At 38.2% G+C, this 18,241-nt stretch overlaps 1 protein-coding gene across 8 annotated transcripts in view; it reads right to left on the bottom strand.

Moving 5' to 3' along the window:
* Window positions 1-11,288, bottom strand: part of DMTF1 (cyclin D binding myb like transcription factor 1) — a 45,150-nt gene extending 33,862 nt beyond the window's left edge. The window contains exons 1-4 of one of the 8 annotated variants that reach the window (XM_070265576.1): window positions 10,363-11,090; window positions 8,888-8,979; window positions 3,533-3,655; window positions 985-1,107 (exon numbers count right to left, since the gene is read on the bottom strand). The gene's annotated coding sequence lies outside the window, so the exon portion shown is untranslated. Of the gene's footprint in view, window positions 1-984; window positions 1,108-3,532; window positions 3,656-8,887 lie in introns of all 8 variants that reach the window. The other 7 variants (XM_070265578.1, XM_005609195.4, XM_005609194.4 and 4 more) reach the window with 7 other exon arrangements.
* Window positions 11,289-18,241: the final 6,953 nt, after the last annotated feature.

Raw genomic sequence — 18,241 nt, 5'->3', positions numbered from 1 at the left:
TGGACAGGTCAGATTTCAAAAGTTTATACCCATTATTTAGAATCGGATGTAAAAATCTGCAAGAATCTGACTGCTATGACTAAAAACTACAGCACTTACTTTTTAAAAAGTTTTTACCACATGCAATGAAAGAGAACCTGTTCTAAGTTGTCTGTCATATCAGCGAAACTCTCACTACAATTTGTTTTTCATTGGCAGCTTTGTGATGTGTTCAATTTAGGATTTTTTAGCAGAAGATTCATCAAAACTTTTAAGAATTACTTCTCCAAAAATACTTTTTACAAGTATTGAGGCTCTACTATTACCTGAAAAATAGCTCTATTATTTTCTGAAAAACACCTTCTTCCTGTTTTTTCACAACATGAAACAAGTGCATATACCCATCATTTGCCAAATTGCTTTTCTAATAGATATGGAGCTAGGGCTTCTTTTGAAATAGAGAACTATTTTTGTTTAAAGTGCCTTTACCTGCTATTTTACACATATATTAGTCTCCTCTTGTTCAGACTGAATGAGCAGAGTCTTAGAATACAATATCTTATGTTGACAGGGAGAAATGTGTTGAATTATAATCACTGGCCTGGTTGAAGTCTTCAAGCTTACCTTATAAAGTTCAATGAAGTTCTTGCCTCAATACTCAATTTTGGTCTTGCCCATACTACTTTTTAGCAACTAAACAATACAGAAGACATAAGCCTTGATGTGTACTAAATTAATCACTCAGTAGTCTGCTCATATATTTACCATTTACACAAATGCATTTTCCTTTTGCAGAAAAACTTAAGATCTATTAAGATTTACATGGTGAAGATCCAGTGATTCATTAAAGTTTCACTATGCAAATTACTGTTCTAAAAGGACACAACTCACTTTACAATGGTAAAGATATCACTTCCAAATTAAAGATAGATGGAAAGCATGATCTAGTTACAGCTAAAATTTGTCAATCATGAGGTGAGGTCTTTGGAACAAAGGCAGGCTTACCTAGAAGACAGATGGATCAGCTACAGCCCTTCCCACAGAATCAAGTCGCCTTCCCTTAGCTACCAGCATCACTTTCATGTTATCCAGATTGTTTTTCTCCCATGTTCCTACCCCTGCAACACTCTGAAAAAAATTATAGCATTACACAATAAGGCTTAATAAAAACAAAAACTTGTGTGCTAGCAGTATGCTGATGTCACTCTAGCCTCAAGGTTCTGTGATGTCTCAATTAGAAGAGGAATGACAAAACCAGAATTCTTTAAGTATACCTTTTGGAAATAAGCATCTAAAAGCATTAGTCAATGAAGGGTAGAAATGACAAGATCCTCTACCTACTTAGCTTATATGCAGTTTCTCACCCCAAGATGTCCCTCATCAGGCAAACGTTCTTGGAAAAAATAGTTTGAACTATGTTAGTGGTTCTATGATCTGTAGACCTCGTACACATAACAGGATCCAGGGTGTACATCAACTAATGAAGTACCATAAATATTACCAGTAACTACCAGTAAACATATTTTTTCTTTATAATAATTAACATCTCTCTTTATATATATATTTCATCTTACAGCATTAAAAATTATATAATATCTGTGAACAACCCTGCCTGGGAACATGTTGAAAAAAAATCCTAAACAATCAGGCCAGAAAAGGTAAATTACAAGCAAGCTTTTGTGCAATGTGAAACTTACAAAACCTGAAATGGCTGATTTTTAAAGGTTTCTTTCAATAGGCTTCTCATCTTCATCCCAAAAGGTCAACCAAAACTTAAAACGTACAGTAGGATTTGAGGTTCAAGGGGATGTTTCAGCAAAAACTAAGGATTAAAATTCCCATTTTTGCAGTATTCTAATTAGAACTCCTCTCCAGGGTGGTTTTGAGAATTGCTATACATAAATAAGTTTGCAGTAAAAAAGGTACAGATCCTGCACCTCTAATCTTCTATTAGATTTCATGTTGTTCTCATTTCTGAATCCATTAAATTTTTAAAAAGCTGGTTTGTAAGTAATATCTACTGACTGCAGAAGAAAGAGAAATGAAACGTTTAAAAAAAAGTTAAAATCATTGATAAACTTACACAAATCAGGGTTCACTCTCTTTGGGGGGGTGTGTGTGTACATGTGTGAGACTACAGTGCATAAGCAATTTTTTTTTTTTTGAGGAAGATTAGCCCTGAGCTAACTACAGCCAATCCTCCTCTTTTTGCTGAGGAAGACTGGCCCTGAGTTAATGTCCATGCCCATCTTCCTCTACTTTATACGTGGGACGCCTACCATAGCATGGCTTTTGCCAAGAGGTGCCATGTCCGCACCTGGGATCCAAATCGGCGAACCCTGGGCTGCCGAGAAGCAGAATGTGTGAACTTAACTGCTGCGCCACTGGGCCGGCCCCCATAAGCAATTTTATATCCTGCTTTTCAGAGTTCATTTATATTGAAAAGTGTGAAGAAAACCAAGTTAGGTATTTATCTGAAGTTTTCTGTATCATTTAAAACTTACACTACATAAAAAACATGACATCATTTAACAACCCGTCACTGGATATTTATGCTGTTCCCAATTTTTCATTTCCTTAAAACATACTGAAACATTTATAGACTCTATTTCCTTAAACAATATTCGTGAAAATTACTAGATCAAATATGACAAAATGAACTGTTAAGTCACCCTGTACTTTTTCCAGAAAGGTTGTATAAATTTATATCCCAACCATTGAGGTGTAAACTCTACTCCTGGTAACCTTGCCAGTATTTTTATTTAAAAAGGAACCACAAAGTAAAAAACAGCCAACTGCTCATTTGATAAGTGCAAAATGGTACTGGTTTAGCATTTTAATGAATGTCATCTCAGGACTCAATCTAAAACGTTGGGAAAAAGAAAAAATAAAGGCGGATTTGAAAAGATATGGTAAGATACGGTAAGGTACAAGGAAAAAGGAGTCTGAAATAGCTAGATGAAAGAATTTCATTCTTGAAACCTGTATTGGTTAGAGGTGATCCCACGCAGTGCACTAGCTTTAAATCAGGAATCTGGTTCATGTTTTAAAGTTCGGTAACTCGTTACAGATTACTAAGTGGTTCTACACTGCTTTGCAAATCAACAAGCACATGTGTTCAATCAACAAACATACACCACAGACCTACTATGTGCCAGGCACTCTCTAGGCCCTAAGGATACAGTGGTCACTTTTTTTACCCTGAGAGATATGCTCTCCACTCACTCTCCTGGGGTTTCTCCCACACCCATAGTTAAAGCTACATGGCAGCATACTTATCAGTATTTAAGAAACTCACCTGGCTTTATTTTTACTTTTAATAGGTAACATATTTACATGGTTCAAAATTCAAAAGGTAAAGGTGGTTAGTATACAGTGAAGCCTACTTCCCACTCCAATTCCCCAGTCACCCAGTCTTCCTCCCTGGAGAAACAGTATCAATTTTTCATGCCTCCTTCCAGTTATTTTATGCACATATAAGTCAATATATCCCTTCCTGCCACATACAGTCTTTGTACAGAAATAGTATTATATGACAAACACTGAACTTTACCTTAATGGCTACTTTACATTGCCTCAACAGCACCATGAAGAGACACCACTGCAAATATGTGCCTGCAAACCAGCCAACTGATTAATAACAGCAAAGTCCCTAAGATATAGGACCTGATTTCACCTGTTGGAAGAAAAAAAAGCAGCCAGCACTGCAGAGGCTTTCAAGCAAGAGGGAGAGCGGCTGAATTTAAGGTTGGAGATAAAGACAGGGGCAGATCTCATGAGGCCTTACAAATCCTTGGAGGGTTTTAAGTTATGGGAATATAATTTACATTTTTAAAAGATTACTTAGACTGCACTATGGAGAACGGATAAGGCAGTAAGTTATGAAGACAAGCTGTTGTCCAAGAGATGACTGTCATTTGGAATGGGCGGCAGAACTAAAAGAAAGGAAGCTGGACAAGTGGATATACTTTGGAGGAATGTTGACAGATTTGCTGAATCAAGAGATGATGGAGATTAAGAGAAAGGCAGCTATCTTAAGAAAATTCCTACACTTTCGTCTTGAACAGCTGATTGAGTTGTGAGGAACTAAAATGTATATTAAATATTATTACTATTAATATCAATAATTAATAATAAGGCACGCAGGGGCCGGCCTGGTGGCACAGTGGTTAAGTTCGCATGTTCCACTTCTCAGCGGCCCACGGTTCACCGGTTTGGATCCCGGGTGCGGACATGGCACCGCTTGGCACGCCATGCTGTGGTAGGCATCCCACGTATAAAGAGTAGAGGAAGATGGTCACAGATGTTAGCTCAGGGCCAGCCTTCCTCAGCAAAAAAAGGAGAACTGGCAGTAGTTAGCTCAGGGCTAATCTTCCTTAAAAAAAAAAATAAATAAATAAGGCATGCAAATGAAGATGTCAAGTTGACAGCTGGAATTCAACAGGCAAGGATTAGACCTATAAAACTGAGTTAATAGCATGCAAATTGTGTTTAAGATCATCTAGAGAGGTTAGAGAAGACAGCCTAGATTCCAGTTTTGGAACACTCCGTACTGGTTGGAAGTCAAGCAATACATAGACAAGCAAAGGAGATTGAGAAGAACAGCTAATGATGGAGGAGGAAAACTAAGAGGTGTGAACTAACAGACACATGAGTGTTTTTTAAGTAGTCAAGAGTGTTCAATACTGCTGAGAGGACAAGCTGATGGAGAAGTGACTATCTGATGTGGCAACATGGAGAACATTGGTGACCTTAACGAAAGTAGTTTCAGGGGAGTAGAGGGGGCAGAAGCCCCACTGGAACAGAGAACTGGAAGTAAGGAAGACAATAAATACAAACAACAGGTCTTTTACGAGGTTTAGCTTTCAAGGCAGAGTGAGAGGATACCAGCTAGCCACAGCAGGGTCAGGACAGCTGCTATTCAGAAGAGCACATCTGTACAGTCATGCATCACTTGACAGGGGTATGTCCTGAGAAATGCATTGTTAGGTATTCTGTCTGTGCAAACACCATAGAGTGTACTTATACAAACACACATAGGCTCTATGGTTCTAATTTTATGGGACTACCATTGTATACATGGTCCATCCTTGGAATGAAATGTTACGTGGTACATGACTGTATTCTCATATGACTATTAGAGTGATTGAGAAAGCGGTGAATAAATCAACTTTTGATAGTAAGGTACAAAGTTTAGTATTTTACTGTCTTGTATTCTAATTCATTATACAAGAAACTGTGCTTAACTTTTGGATGCATTCCCCATTTGGTTTATCAGGGAAATATATCAGATCATCTCCAATTCTACTATCAAGTATTTGGTCCTCTTTGGGGCAAATAAATACACACCATTGGTCCATTTAGATCTTTCCTTGTTTCTCTGTGATATTTATACCATACGTACTGTTTTCACATTAACTAGAAATGAGAAGACAAGGGAGGAAAAAAATAAATTCTAATAGTGAACTTTAACTGGTAAAATGGCATTTTTGCATGTTCCCATCATTTGGTAAAGTTAACAATACCCTAATAAAATTAAGAAGCCTGAATGTGGTACAAAACACTCATAATGGAGTACTTATATTTAAATGGGAAATATATTTGTTTTCATTTATAGATCCCAATGAACAAGATGACCCTATTTAACGTAGAACAAAAACAACTCTTGGATCTGTTACTTAACACAGTTTTTAATTAAAGAAATGAGTCCTTTATCCTACTCCATTCCAATACTGATGTTAAATTTTTATGCAATGGATTATTTTAGACTGCCATTTCCATCAACTGAGTCTACATAATTGTTCTGATTGATAGGACAGTGAATGATGGGAAGAGACTACATGGTATGAAAACATTCAGTATTATAATATACTTTTATAAGGGGAAATCAAGCAAGCTACAGAACACATAGCACCAGAATTTTACTGGATTAAAGATTGAGAAACACTAGCTGAGAGGCAAAGTTTCTAGCATAACTCAACTAATACACAGTAAAGACAGATTTAGTTTTCATGTCTTTTTCCTGACCCCCATGAAATCAGAAAATCATTCATATTCCTCTGTAACTTTTGTAATCTTTCCAGTCTTTTATCCATGTATCAACACATCTTCTTGTGTTTACAACATTGAGATCATACTGTTACATCTTTTATAATACTTTTTTTTGCACTTTATTAGCATTTTCTAATATTGCTACTTATTTTTCTATGGCATTTTTACTGGGTAGATAGGGTCTAAATTTATCTAACCATTAACCTATTACTAAACATTTTTGTTTTTGAGATCTTGCCATTATAAAGACGATACCTATCACTGCATATAATTAGTGCCTTAGGAAATGCTTCTAAGTGCATTTGCTTAATAATGTACACTAAAGAATTTGAAAAAAAAATAATTTGAAAGATGCGTTTTAAGAGATTTTTAATTTGAAAGAAACTCTTTGCTAAATAGAAAGTAGAAGAGAATTTCTACATCCTGAACACAGGTATACAGAGGCATGTCAGAAAACAGACAAAGCCACAGAATAACATCTTGGACACTGATTTTATTCAAGATAGGAATAAGAACACTTCGCACTTGAGATTGAATGCTTTGGACTATGGTCCCAAGCCCCTGGGGATCTGCTCTTCCCTATACTCTGAAGAAGTTTGAGGAGTGCAGCTATAAATGAACATAAAGCATATTGAATTAAGGTACCTAATTAATGTTCCTTCCAGCTTGGTTTCAAGGTGGTAAAACATGAATATACTGCACCATAAAAGATCAATAAAGATGTTTATTATAATAGGCTTTAATTGCTTAAGATGTTGATTTCAACTATGAACTACTGAAAACAATGTCATTATTAGAGTCAAAGGAATTACTTGGTAGTATGTATCACTTCTAGGCGTAGCAGTTCATACCTGGTTTGGCAATAAATTCATATTGCTCATTAAAAAGCAAAAATATTATTTTTCACCAAGTGCATAATTTAAAAGCTTATAATGTATATTTGGCTATATTTTAAGATTTTATCTATTCAAAATTGAGCACTTAATGCAAGGTACCACCTGAAGCTCTTTAAAGGGAATACATCAAATTATCACTATAGTCCTCTGATTTACACTGAACTTGATTTTAAAGAGTACTTCCTCAACAGATACTAAAATACACATGAGCAGTAAATAAACCTAATGAGCCTGTCTTTTGCTACGTAACACCTGATGGTAAGTAAAGATTAGTTTTGACAACCTGGTCCTTGGATGAATGGTCTGACAACAGTATACATAACCAAAATGACAGCTTAAAAAGGGAAAATGTGTAAAAAACAAAACAAAAAACCAAAAAAACTCAAACAAATAAAAAAACCCAATCATTCATAAAGGGTTCTCCAGTGCGCTTTTCCCTAACTACTACTTTCTGGTATTCAGTCATGAAATGGGACATCTTTCCATAAACTTGAAAAAGCAGATATGATAAACACATTCCTTCTTTTATTTAAATTTATTGTTTACCTTTACGGAATGAAAGCAAAAAGAAAATGCAAATAGGTTTCTATTACAAGAATTCTCTTCACAAAAGGAAAGAGAAAACATGAAAAAAGGGGGAAAATCCTATGAAAGCAAACAAATGTCAATCATTTGATAACTGTATTTTAGATTTAACACACAGCGGTAGGTTCACCACTTTCTCAAGTCATTTCATATTTCAGAAAAAGCTTTGGAGCTGAAATTGCAAAGCTTTTAGAAGTGTATCAATTCCTAGGAAATCCTTTTTTATTTTTTTTGAGGAAGATTAGCCCTGAGGTAACATCTGCCGCCAATCCTCCTCTTTTTGCTGAGGAAGGCTGGCCCTGAACTAACATCCGTGCCCATCTTCCTCCACTTTATATGCGCCTGCCACAGCATGGCTTGCCAAGTGGTGGCCATGTCTGCACCTAGGATCCGAACCAGCGAACCCCTGGCTGCTGAAGTGGAACGTTTGAACTTAATGAACCTAACGCTGTGCCACTAGGCCGGCCTCAGGAAATCCTTTCATATGGGGAAAAAAGTGCTAAAAATGATGGCAGTCACAGAAAATTAACTATTAAAAAGAAAAATTCTGTTTTGAGAAGGCAAGTTAATGTCTCAGTGTTAAATAGCCAGCCTCTATATGTGATATTTAAAAAGCGGAACTCTTCCTAAACTTTATTGCTAAAGTTTTGATGTCTTTGCAACAGATACACGGTTAATGTAAACGATCTAGGACCTCAATAGTTTCAAAAACACTTCCCAACCTCCTCAATATTTTAACATCTATGTGCCAGGCTGTAAATCCCTAGGGACACTTGTTTTACATTATCTTTTTCATCCTTACAAGTGTTAACTTAAGCCAATGTACTTACTTAACGGAGCATGACAAGAACAACTCTTTAATAAAACTATGTTATTTTCAGGACACAAAAATCCACTACAACTTTAATAAAAATTAGGGTCTGTAGACGTTGGAGAGATAAATGAAGTGAGCAGAAAGATAAGCATTATGTGGAGACAGTAAGGACTAGTTTTACTGTTTTTATTTCAACACTAGTAACATCTAAGTAACCTTACAAATAATACATTTATCTCTCCCACTGCCTTGGGGTAAAATGAGATAACCTTTTCCCATCTTAAAAAAAAAGTCTGTAAAAAGAAGAGAACTTAAAAAAATAGAAAACAGACTAAAGAGGACACCTACTTTCTTCTAATTGTCTACCAGTAACCATTTTCTCAGTTAAGCTCTGCTTTCAAAGCTCAAATCCTAACTCCAAAACTCTTTTGTGACTTCCTCCCCTCAGAATACTTCTAAAACCTGAATACTAAGAGAAAAATGTTTATATAGCATATACTCACGTAACTGCTGAAAGGAGGGACTTAAAGTTCTAAATAAATATGCAATGCCCAGTACTTACTGATTCACTGCTGTTGAAGACAGGGCAACAGCATTTTGGCTCCACCATCTAGTCAACTGCAATCAAAGAGATTCACGCAGGATATGCAGGTTCTAGATCAGTCCCAAAAAGCATATTTTGGGGTGAGTCTAACAACTAAAATACTTAAAAAAAAAAAATTAGCTTCTTTGGTGGAACACATAAGCACTTAGCATATGGGAGTTAAAATAACGGGTTAAAATCATCACAAAACGTGAAATGTGGGGCCAGTCCTGTGGCTGAATGGTTAAGTTCCTGCACTCAGCTTCAGCCACCCAGGGTTTCTTGGGTTCGGATCCTGGGCCTGGACAGGGCACTGCTCATCAGGCCATGCTGAGGCAGGGTCCCACATAGCACAACCAGAAGGACCTACAACTAGAATATACAACTATGTACTGGGGGGCTTCGGGAAGAAGAAGAAAAAAGGATTGGCAACAGATGTTAGCTCAGGTGTACCAATCTTTGAGGAAAAAAACATGAAACGTATTTTTCTTCATAACTGTAACAAGTAATGTTTTTTTCAGAAACAATTAAGCTATTTTTTTGTCCCTTGTGAATGAAGGAAAAAACTTTATTCTCACACCAAATTTAACTCAAGATGGCCTGGCAATTTTTTTAATGTTAAGGAAAGTAATTTTAATTTTTTCCTCTTAACTAAATTTCTAAATATTCTCCTAATAAATGACATCTTGCCACTACTACATCATCATAGTAAAAAGCTAAGTTTTAGGTGTATTATCACCACAGAATCTTTAAATGGTGGAGCGGTGGTAAATTACTCAAATTACTAAAAAATAACTTTCAACAGTAATACTCAAAAAGTTATTTGAAATCCGAATTTAAAACCAGCTCAAAGAAAGAAAGTAAAGTCATGGAAAAATATAAAAATCCTTAACTGAAAAAGAAAAATAGATTTTGTTTGTAAAACTTTCAACACAATGGAGGAACACTTTCTTAAACTAAAGCTTAAAAGCTCTAAATGGTCGTCTTTCACCAATTAAAAACAGAAGTATAATTAGTAAAATTTCCAAACGGTATTATCTATGCTTAAAACACTGAATATTAGAAAGTAATCCTACAGAACATGCATTTGTCGGACGTTCCAAGAAGCAGCCTCGTTTGTCAAAAAGGATGTACAAGACGATGAATCAAGCTACAAGGAAAGCAACCTTACACATTGAACTTTCAAATTCAATCGTGGAAAGAGAGGAGTGCTGACTTAGACTCGCCCCCTCCTTATCCACACCGAATACTTTTCATTATAAAAACACATGCTGTATCATTCAACTGCATAGACCGGCACTTGGCCACTCCTCTCAAATCTAAGCCAGAGATTGGGTTAAAACACTCTACTGCCCTGAAGAAACTCTCAAAACAAAGTCTATTTTAAAGGATAAAGAAGGATTAAAAATTTTAAAACTTCCTCCGAACTCGGCAAAATACAATTACTATTTTACCGACGCAGTCTATCGTTCCCTGTCCGGCTAGGGCGGGCTCTCATCCGCACTTCAGCTCATGTCCTTCCTTTTTAAGGGACCCGGGCTGACAGGCTTCGGCCACAACCCCGATTCCTGCGGCCTGGGCCAGGAATAGCCGAGCGAGAGGGAGCCCAGAAAGAAGGGAGTAGAGTCTGAAACGCAAACAAGGTAAAAGAAAAAGGGAGGGGGCGCCGAGACCCGCCCCAGCTCTCTCAAGCCCACCTCTCCTATCCTAGACCGCATAATAACCGGTAAGGTAACGAAATAAATTTTAGAAAAAGACCACCACGAGAAATCGAGTAAGGCTCCTTTACTCTCCACATTCCCCGGCCCAATTCTCTACCAAACCGCCCAGCCCACCCCACCCCCAGGGGTCCTGGCGCCATTTAGCTCCTCCGAAGCCGCCGCCATTTTCCGCCCCCGCCGGATCGGTGCTGTGGCTCGTCGACCGCTCACTACCCTGCTTTGCAGCCGGAGCCACCGCCGCAGGCCCGGCCCTAAGAGGGAGGCCCTGGGCTGAGCGTGCGGGGTTAGGCAGCTTCAGCGTCGCGAAGGCCCAGCTCCGGCCCCGCCCGCGGTGCCCGGGCGCCGGCAGCTAGCGCGGGCCGTGGGGAGCAGGCAGGCGGCAAGGGGGCCGGACAGGCTGCATTGGGCGGAGCGGCCCTGGCGGTGGTTGGGACCTGAAGGTTCCATCGCACTTACTTCCTGTTTTGGGTCCGGGCACTTTGGAAGAACCAGGATGGAGGCTCCAAAAAATACCAGGATGGAGGAAGCAGCCACGGGCAAGAGCGGCTGCAGCTGGAGTAAGCGAGCGCGACAAGCCACCGGAAACGGAGCTACGGCCGCGCCCCGCCCCCAGCCCCCGCACGCTCCCCCTCCCACCCTCCTTTGCTCTGGGGCGGCTCTGTGCGCCTCCTGTAGCGTCACTTCCGGCCAAGTCGGAGCGCGAAAAAAGGTCCCGAGCTTCAATCTCAGAGTGTGTGGTGGTTGTCGTCCGCTGTTGTCCTCCTCTCCTTGTTATCTCGGTACCGACTGTCCCGCTGCTGGTGCTGTAAAGGCGGCTTTTTTTGTTTGGTTCAACTATGATCTTTGTTCCAGGGACAGTTAGACCTTGGGAGCCAAATTTCATAATTCCCCGGAACTCGGATTGGAGGGCGCCGGGTGTGGAACGGCTTGAAAACCGGGAGTAAGTGCAGAAGAAAGCCTGGAATTGTGTGTCTGGCCCTTGACGCTTGGTCAGCCTTGCCGTAGGCGCTTTAAGTGAGGTGTTAACTGTGTGATGCAGTTCTTGGTGAAATGTATCCTCTGTGAGTGTAGGAAGATGCTAGTCTGTGATGCACAGCTGGTTTTATAGCACTGTTTTTCTATGCTGGCTGCTCTTCAGTTACAGGCATACCTCAGAGACACTGCGTGTTGAGTTCTAGACCCCTGTAATAAAGCTAGTCACAAACTTTTTTGTTTCCTACTGCATATAAAAGTTGTGTTTACACTCCGTCGTAGGCTAAGTATGCAATAGTGTTATGTCTTAAAAAAATGTACATACCTTAATTAAAAAATACTTGTTTGTTTAAAAATGTGCTACCCATCATCTGAGCCTTCAGGTAATCAATCTTTTTCTGGTGGAGGTCTTGCCTCCATATTGATGGCTGCTGACTGGTTAGGGTGGTGGTTGCTGAAGGTTGGGTTGGCTGTGGCAATTTCTTAAGAGGATAATGAAGTTTGTCTTATTAATTGACTCTTCCTTTCACAAATGATGCTCTGTAGCATGTGATGTTGTTTGATAACATTTTGCCTGCAGTAGAACTTCTTTCAAAATTGGAGTCAGTCCTCTGAAACCCTGCCCCTGCTTTATCTACTAGGCTAATGTGTTCTAAACCTTTTGTTGTCATTTCAAGTCTTCACACCCTGTTCACCAGGAGTAGATTACATGTCAGGAAACCACTTTGCTCTTCCATAAGAAGCAACTCCTCATCCATTAAAATTTTATCATGAGATTTGCGGCAGTTCAGTCACATCTTCAGGTTCCACTTCTAATTTCTAGTTCTCTTGCTATTTCTGCTACATCTGCAGTTACTTCCTCCCCTGAAGTCTTGAACCTCTCAAAGGCGTCCAAGAAGGATGAAATCAACTTCTTCCAAACTCCTGTTAATGTTGATACTTTGTCCTTTTCCCTTGAATCACAAATGTTCTGCATGGCATCTAGAATGATGAATCCTTTCCAGAAGGTTTTCAATTTACTTTGCCCAAATCTATCAGAAGAATCACCAGCTATGGCAGTTCCAGCCTTACAAAAAGTATTTCTTAAAAAATCAAACTTGGAAGTCAAAATTACTCTGTTATCCATGGGCTGCAGAATGGATGTTGTGGTAGTAGGCACACTACCACAGGTAGTAGGTAGTAGTAATGAAAACAACATTAATCTCATTGTACCTCTCCATTAGACCTCTTGGGTGAGTAGGTGCATTGTCAATGAGCAGTAATATTTTGAAAGGAGTCTTTTCTTGTGAGCAGTAAGTCCCAACTGTGGGCTCAAAATATTTAGTAAACCATGTTGTAAACAGATGTGCTGTCTTCCAGGCTTTGTTGTTGTATTTGTAGTGCACAGGCAGAGTAGATTTAGCATAATTTTTAATGGTCCTAGGATGTTCAAGGATGGTAAATGAGCACTGGCTTCAACTTCAAGTCACTAGTGGCCTCTAACAAGAGAGTTAGCCTGTCCTTTGAAGCTTTGAAACCGGGCATAGACTTCTCCTCTCTAGCTGTGAAAGTCCTAGATGGCATCTTCTTCTAATGTAAGACTGTTGTGTCTACATTGAAAATCTGTTGCTTAGTGTAGCTACCTTCATTAATTATCTTAGCTAGATCTGGAGAACTTGCTGCCGCTTCTACGTCAGCACTTGCTGCTTCCCCTTGCACTTTTGTGTTATGGAGACAGCTTCTTTACTTAAACCTCACCAATCAACCTCTCTGAACATTTCTTCTGCAGCTCCCTCACCTCTCAGCCCTCATAGAATTGAGAGTTAGCGCCTTGCTCTGGATTAGGCTTTGGCTTAAGGGAATGTTGTGGCTGGTTTGGTTTTAGACCACTGAAACTTTCTCTCTATCAGCAATAAGGCTGTTTCACTTTCTTTCTTTTTTTTTTTTTTTATTTTTTAAAGATTGGCACCTGGGCTAACAACTGTTGCCAATCTTCCCTTTTTTTTTTCAAAGATTGGCACCTGGGCTAACAACTGTTGCCAACCTTTTTGTTTTTTTTCTGCTTCATCTCCCCAAAGCCCCCCTGTACACAGTTGTATATCATTAGTTGCACGTACTTCTAGTTGTGGGATGTGGGACACCGCCTCAACATAGCCTGACGAGCGGTGCCATGTCCGCGCCTAGGATCCAAACCCCAGGCCGCCGCAGCAGAGCGCGTGAACTTAACCACTCGGCCATGAAGCCAGCCCCTGTTTCACTTTCTTATCATTTGTGTGTTCACTGGAGAAGCACTTTTAACTTCTTTCAGGCACTTTTCCTTTGCATTCACAACTTTGTTAACTGGCATGAGAGCTTTTGGCCTCTCTCTGCTTTTGACATGCTTTCCTTACTAAGCTTAATCATTTCTAGCTTTTGATTTACAGTGAGAAATGTAACTCTTCCTTTCACTTAAACACTTAGAGCCCATTACAATGGTTATTAATTGGCCTAATTTCAATATTCTTGTGTCTCAGGGAATAGGGATTGTGAGGAAGAGGTAGAGAGCTGAGGGAACATCTTGGTGGAGCAGTCGGAACACACACAACACTTATCCATTAAGTTTGCTGTCTTATATGGATGTGGTTCATGCCATCCCCAAACAATAGTAACATCAAAGATCCCTGATCGCAGATCACCATAACAACTATAATAAAATGAAAAAGTTTGAAATGTTGTGAGAATTACCAAAATGTGACACACAGACATGCAGTAAGCAAATGCTGTTGGAAAAATGGCACTGATAGACTTGATTATTGCAGGTTGCCACAAACTTTCAATTTTTTCAAAATGCAATAGCTGTGAAGTGCAGTAAAACAAAGGGTGATAAAATAACATAATGTGCCTATACCTGGGGAGCTTTTAGAGAAGGCCAGTACTCAGGCCCTGCCCCCAGAATAGTCTGTGAGAAGCTTTGTGAGACCTCAGTGGACATGTTTGCTTTTGTTATTAAAGAATTCTAAACCTTGAAAATTTGAAGATTAGGAGGTCTGAACCCTGTTAGAACTCTTTTTATGATTCTGACTTCATTTTACTTGTTTATGAAACTAGATTTATTATACTCTGCTTTTATTTCTCTACTGAGATGACAGAAGTTTAAAAGTTAGACTTGTCTGATGTTCTTGCATCCAACAACTGTGTAGAATCACACTATATTGTCATGATGAGAATGTAGTCAGCATCAGTTGTAAAGGTCAAATGAGGTCTATCAAGAATGTGAATATGTACGTCCTAAATTGGTCCAGTGAGGTTAATAATACTTAGTGATTTTTTTCCTCTGTTATTTCAGCATTTTTTTATTGTTCTGTGCAACCCTGGATCCCTTTGAATACAAAATGTAGTTGAAAGACTTGGTAGAAGTGACACTACTTCATCAGAAAAAAAACTGGGGGAAAAAAGCCAGCTACACACTGAAATGGATTTAGAAAGATAAGTATTTGTTTAGATTTTAAGCCAAATGTACATAGTTTTCATCAGTAATCCACATTACCTTACTAGTCTTTGGAGTAATTTTCTTACTCATAAATGTTTCATTTCACAAAGAATGTAAAACAAAATGAGATACCATTGTACATCTATTAGAATGGCTAAAGTCCAAAACACTGACACCACGAAGTGCCGGTGAGGATGTAGAATTATAGGAACTCTCATTCATTGCTAGTGGGAACGCAAAATTGTACAGCCACTTTGAAAGACAGCTTGGCAGTTTCTTACAAAACTAAACATATTGTTACCACATGATCTAGTAATTGCTCCTCAATATTTACCCAAATGTGTTGAAAACTTCTGTCCGCATAAAAATCTGCACACAGATACTGATAGCAACTTATTTATAATTGCCAAAACTTGGAAGCCAGCAAGATGTGCTTCAATAGGTAAAGGGGTAAATTGTGGTACGTCAATACAATGGAATATTATCCAATGCTAAAAAGAAATGAGCTATCAAGCCGTGAAAAGACATGGAGTAAACTTAAATGCATATTGCTACGTGGAAGACGTGAATCTGAAAAAGTTAGATGCTGTGTGATTCCAATTATATGATATTCTGAAAAGGGCAAAACTATTGAGACAGTAAAAAGACCAGTAGTTGCCAGAGTTTGGGGCTGGAGGGAGAGGAATAGGTGGAGCACAGGATTTTTAAGACAGTAAAATAATTCTGTATGATAATGCAATAGTAGATACATGCCATTATACATTTGTCAAAACCCATAGAATGTACACCACCACTAGTGAACCCTAATATAAACTATGGACTTTGGGTGTTAATGATGTGTCACTGTTGGTTCATCATTTGTAGCAAAAGCACCACTCTGGTGGGGGATGTTAATAATGGGGGAGGCTGTGAATGTGTGGGGCAGTGTATATGGGAAATCTTCGTACCTTCCTTTCAGTTTTGCTGTGAATCTTAAACTGCTCTAAAAAATAAAATCTATTAAAAAAAAAAAGAAAGTATGAAAGCACTAAATAAGCCTTTGGATTTGGACAACATGAGCCAACATTTATTGAGTGCTTACGTATGAATTAAATGCTTTACAAACGTGTTAAACTCATTTGATGTTCACAAGTGCCAAATGCGTCAGTACAGTTATTACAAATGAATCCCATTTTAGACAAGAACAAAAAAGAAGTGAAGGAATGTGTCCAAGGGCACACAGCAAATAAGTGGTAGAGTCAGAATTAAATCCTCCGCTCCAGAGCCTCTGCTCTAAACTACCCTTCTGCAGCTCACAAAATACACTTGGGCAACAGTCTTTTATAATGAAAACAAATTATTATAGCCAGTTTCTAGAGTCTTTACTGAACTGGAAGATGGACATGTTTGACCAATTTAAAAGAAATAAATTCTAGAAGCAGCATTTTATTGCATCTAACTTTATTACCAATTTGTGGTGCTCTCTGCATCCTATTGTTGTTATGCTATTTATCATTCAATTTTTCAATGAGTATATAAGTAATACGAAAGCAAAACCATGAGGCAGGATAGTGCTGTGGTATAGACATTGGAGTCAGACCTGAGTGTGAATTTGGCTTCACTAATAATGAACTATCAGAGAAATTAAGAAAAACAATTCCATTTACAATTACATCAAAAAGAAGAAAATACCTAGGAATAAATTTAACCAAGGAGGTGAAAGACCTGTATATTGAAAATGGCAAGGCATTAATGAAAGAAATTGAAAGACACAAATAAATACAAAGATATTCCATGCTTGTGGACTGGAAGAATTATTAATATTGTTAAAATGTCCATACTACCCAAAGCGATACACAGATTCAATGCAATCCCAGTAAAAATTTCAATGACATTTTTCACAAAAATAAAACAATTCCAAAATTTGTATGGAATCACAAGAGACCCCAAATAGCCACAGCAATCTTGAGAAAGAAGAACAAAGCAGGAGGTATCACATTTCCTGATTTCAAACTATATTACAAAGCTATAGTAGTTAAAATAGTATGGCATTGGCATAAAAACAGACACATAGATCAATGGAACAGAATAGAGAGCCCAGAAATAAACCCACGCATATATGGTCAATTAATTTATGACAAGGGAGCCAAGAATACACAATGGAGAAAGGGCAGTCTTCAATAAATGGTGTTGCAAAAACTGGTCAGCGACTTGCAAAAGAATGAAACTGGACCATTATCTTACACAATACACAAAAATTAACTCAAAATGGATTAAGGACTTGAACATAAGACCTGAAACCATAAAACTCCTAGAAGAGAATAGGCAGTAAGATCCTTGACATGGATCTTGGCAATGGTTTTTTGACTCTAACACCAAAAGCAAAAGCAACAAAAGCAAAATAAACAAGTGAGCCTACATCAAACTAAAAAGCTTCTGCACAGCAAAGGGAACCATCAACAAAAAGAAAAAGCAACCTCTTGAATGGGAGAGAATATTTGCAATCATATATCAGATAAGGGGCTAATATCCAAAATATATGAAGAGGCTCATACAACTCAATAACAAAAACATAAATAACCTTATTAAAAAAATGGGCAGAAGATCTCAACAGACATTTTTCCAAAGAAGACATACAGATGGCCAACAGGTACATAAAAAGATGTTTAATATAACTAATTATCAGGGAAATGCAAATCAAAACCACGATGAGATATCACCTCACACCTGTAAGAATCGCTATTATCAAAAAGACAAGATGTAATAATTACTGGTGAGGATGTGGAGAAAAGGGAACCCTTGTGCACTGTTGGTGGAAAAATAAACTGTTGCAGCCACTATGGAAAACAGAATGGAGTTTCCTCAAAAAATTAAAAATAGAACTACCACATGACCCGGCAATTCCACTTCTGGGTATTTATCTGAAGAAAACAAAAACACTAACTTGAAAAGATATATGCACCCCATATTCACTGCAGCATTATTTACAATAGCCAAGATATGGAAACAACCTATGTGTCCATTGATGGATGAATGGGTAAAGAAATTGTGGTATATATATGTATATATATATATATATGTATATATGTGTATACACTCACAATGGATATTATTCAGACATAAAAAAGAATGAAATCTTGCCCCTTGCAACAACATGGATGGAACTTGAGGGCATTATGACATGAAATAAGTCAAACAAATACTATGATCTCT

This window comes from Equus caballus, chromosome 4 (genome assembly GCF_041296265.1).
Source record: "Equus caballus isolate H_3958 breed thoroughbred chromosome 4, TB-T2T, whole genome shotgun sequence".
NCBI classification, from domain to species: Eukaryota; Metazoa; Chordata; class Mammalia; order Perissodactyla; family Equidae; genus Equus; species Equus caballus.
The sequence above is the reverse complement of the archived record's forward strand: the minus strand, read 5'-3'. Positions and strand labels throughout refer to the sequence as shown.